A 3,463-nucleotide genomic window follows, 5' to 3' on the forward strand; every position below is an offset into this window, starting at 1 on the left:
TTTCTTTCTTTCTTTCTTTCTTTCTTTTTAGTTTTGGAGGCAATTGGTCTCACACAACAATTAAGACTTATTCTAGCCAAGAACCACCCACTTAGGCAGGAAGAAGCCGCCTGATTGACATGTAAAACGACCAGTAGTTCAATCACGGTTTAATTTGTTGTAGGCGACTTTACGAGCAGATAAATCTGATTCTGTGTAGGTTTGGTCAGTGATATGCCATATGGAAACTGGCATCGAACTAGAGTAAGAACAATCCCCACCCCCATATCAAACCCTACTCATGATAAAACAAGACAGAAAGCTTGCGGGAAAATAGTTTAGAAGCAGAAAATAAGTGTGTGTGGAGGAACAGAGCCCTTTCATGTGGCGATGTGTTGGGATGTGGACTAACTTAAATCACACCAGCTAAAGCTGCTGGGATTCAGCAGCGTTGCCCCTGCTCCCCACATAAAGCCCCCTCACCCCCTCACTGTGTTTCAGGTGTGATACTGATGTTCAAGAGCTACAGGGGAGCTTTAAGATCTTTGCCAAGCGCTGTCTACCTCTCCAAACTCTTCTGAACTGATGCATGTAGAAAGTGAACAGCTTTGATATGATACAAACCCTGCTAGCCCACTGAAAGGTGCAGAGAGCTCAGGAAATAGCTCAGACACACCGAGCCACACTTCCTCAACACATTCACCGTGACAGCATTTACACTGCAGGTCTTCATGCCCAATTCCAAATAGTTGACTATAACCGATATCTGAATTTACACCATAACACTTGGCAAAACAACCCAAGGTACAGACCCGGAAACAGGGTTGGCAGGTCTTCTAAACAAAACCAGCCCAATTGCTAATGAAAACTAGCCTAGTCACGTTTTTTTAGCCCAGGGGAGGTGGGGAGATCGCTTTAACCCACAGACTAAAAAACAGCCTGCAGTAACAGTGTAAAAGTAGCCCATTTCAATGGGAAAACAGCGATCGACTGGTAGATCGTTATCACTGACCCAGTTCATCCCACGGTTCACAATGGTCGAAATATAAGAAGAAAATATTAACATTGAATTGAGGGTGTGGGGTTATACTAATATATCACTGAAGAGAACTGACTGTTTTGAGAAAAGTTTAGATGGCAATGCCATTTTCTTCTTTTACCTCCATATAAAGTAGTATTTATAAGCGCAGCTTTGCTTTGTTCACAGCGGTAACCAAGGAAACACAATATCGTGGCTGTTCCATAAGCGCCACCTGCTGGCAGAGAGTGAATTAGTGTCTCAGGCCCCGTTTACACTAGTGCATTTTCATTTTAAAACGCATAACTTTTGCTACGGTTACGCCTGTCGTTTCCACAACTCCTGCGTTTTCGACCCTCAAAAACGAAGGCTATTGAAAACACTGCAGACCCCATTTTAGTTTGAAAACTCCGGGGTTGCGTTTCAGTGTAAACGGAGCAAAACGGAGACTTTTGAAAACGATGGTGTGGCTGATCCCACATTCGCTCGACGTATCCTTGACGGCCGTGTAAACAATAACATCATGCTCAATGTTGTACCCATAGATATGTATAGGTAGATTCCCCATTCGACCGCTCCAAGCACGTAGACACCATAGATATATCTATGGTAGATGTGTCCACCGCCATCTAAATAATAGGGAATTTACCTATACATTTATGATTGTACCTGTACCTGCATGAATGGACATGCGTTTTCGGTTGTGTAGTGTAGACGGAGATCATTTCTGAAATGCAGTGAAAATGCCAGTGTAGACGAGGATCGTTTTCATTTTAAAATGCCGTTTTAAAATGAAAACACACTAGTGTAAACAGGGCGTCAATCACTGATCTACATACAATGGTTATATTATAGATCAGTGGCCTCAATCAGTCCGTTGTTTCATGAAGATATTTCATATAGCATAATTTCACAAAGCGTCAGACCGCTCTGTTTTTGCTTTAAATCCTGAAATTATACACAATTTCAAATGTCATCAGATGATTTTGTTTAAGGCCAGTTTGCTTGTTATGGAGCAAATAACCAATAAATTAATTTGCTTAAAAAAAAAAAATAAAAAAAAAAACATCAACCAGTATCAGTATCGGCCAATATGCTAGATTGTTAAAAATAAACATAAACAAATAAATGAATAAATGAATGAATGAATGGATGAATGGATGAATGGATCTGAGCTAGTTTCTATGTTAGATTGATAAATGAGGCCCAGTATGTGTCACTTACTATATTTTTCTATGTACAACTATGTCCAATTTTTCTTGCCAGGATGAAATAATGCTTAAAATCCTAAAATGACTGTGAAAATGATGAGAAGAACATAACAGCTCTAATAATTTATGAATTATAAAATGCTTGTATAAGCTTCACAATTGTGTTTTTAAATCCTCCAAAAATTGGCCCCATTGGCTACCATTGTAACCGCCTCACCATAACATACATTCATACATTCATTCATTTTAAGAAAATTAGGGATGTGAAAAAATTACTTACATTTACATACTTTTTGTGGTAAATCAACATCACGCCATATATTCAGTTGACTAAACTTGTATCGGACCTGGAATATACTTTTTTAAGTCACAACTAAAATGTTTAAATGTCACTTCATTAAATACAGAATATGAAGCCACATCTGCCACAGAGTCTTACTGAAGCGTAACACTAGATTGGAGTCTATAGGAATATTGGTGCTAAAGAAACAGATAATAACACTGATACACTGACAAACATGACTCTATAGGCCTCTTATACAGTACATGACTCTCTTATACACAGCAGCAGCTCTGTCATTTAGCTCTCCGGCCGTTGCTACTTCCTGGCAGTGTTGTAATGTTTCACGCCACTCGGACTGTGAGAGTAACAATTAAATAATGCTAATGCATTGCTTTTGCCCTCCAAACACTGCTGCCTCTCGCTGCGTTTTAGGATTGTGCTGCAGTGGCCTATAATGCTGTGAAAAATGGCTTTCCATCACGAGTTAATCTAAACATAGAGGCTTACATAAGACAGAGCAGCACTTAAAGATCTTTTGCCACAAAGCCACGGACTTACTGCTATTCGAAAAGAGAATAAGGACATTATTCAAACAAATCAGCAATGGAAATCATGCAAATGTATTCATGTTTGCATTTGCACGTTGAGCACTAAGATTAATAGACACAGAAGTATCTGCTTTCTTTTTGAAGCAAAGCATAAAAAGAAGAGAATGTATTATGGTGCGTCTGATGATGATTCATGGCATTTGGCTTTTTGTGTTGCATGCAGCCGAGTCAGTTTGTGAAAAGAGCACAGTTTGTGCCTGCTACATTTAAAGAAGCGCACAAAACAAAGCAAATGTCTGCAAATTGAATATCTAAATTATTAACAGGCTGTCGACTGACTGGAAAATGTTCAATCAAATGAATTACATAATTTGCCAATTAATCATTGCAATTAGTTCCATTTATAAATATTTGCTGGGGGGGG

The 3,463-nt window shown here is 39.0% G+C and overlaps 1 protein-coding gene across 1 annotated transcript in view; it reads right to left on the reverse strand.

The window, feature by feature from the left end:
• The window catches only part of LOC107699359 (bis(5'-adenosyl)-triphosphatase-like), a 308,330-nt gene that overhangs the window by 212,788 nt on the left and 92,079 nt on the right, over positions 1–3,463 (reverse strand). The window lies entirely within an intron of this gene.

This window comes from Sinocyclocheilus anshuiensis, unplaced genomic scaffold (genome assembly GCF_001515605.1).
Source record: "Sinocyclocheilus anshuiensis isolate Anshui unplaced genomic scaffold, SAMN03320099.WGS_v1.1 scaffold42, whole genome shotgun sequence".
NCBI classification, from domain to species: domain Eukaryota; kingdom Metazoa; phylum Chordata; class Actinopteri; order Cypriniformes; family Cyprinidae; genus Sinocyclocheilus; species Sinocyclocheilus anshuiensis.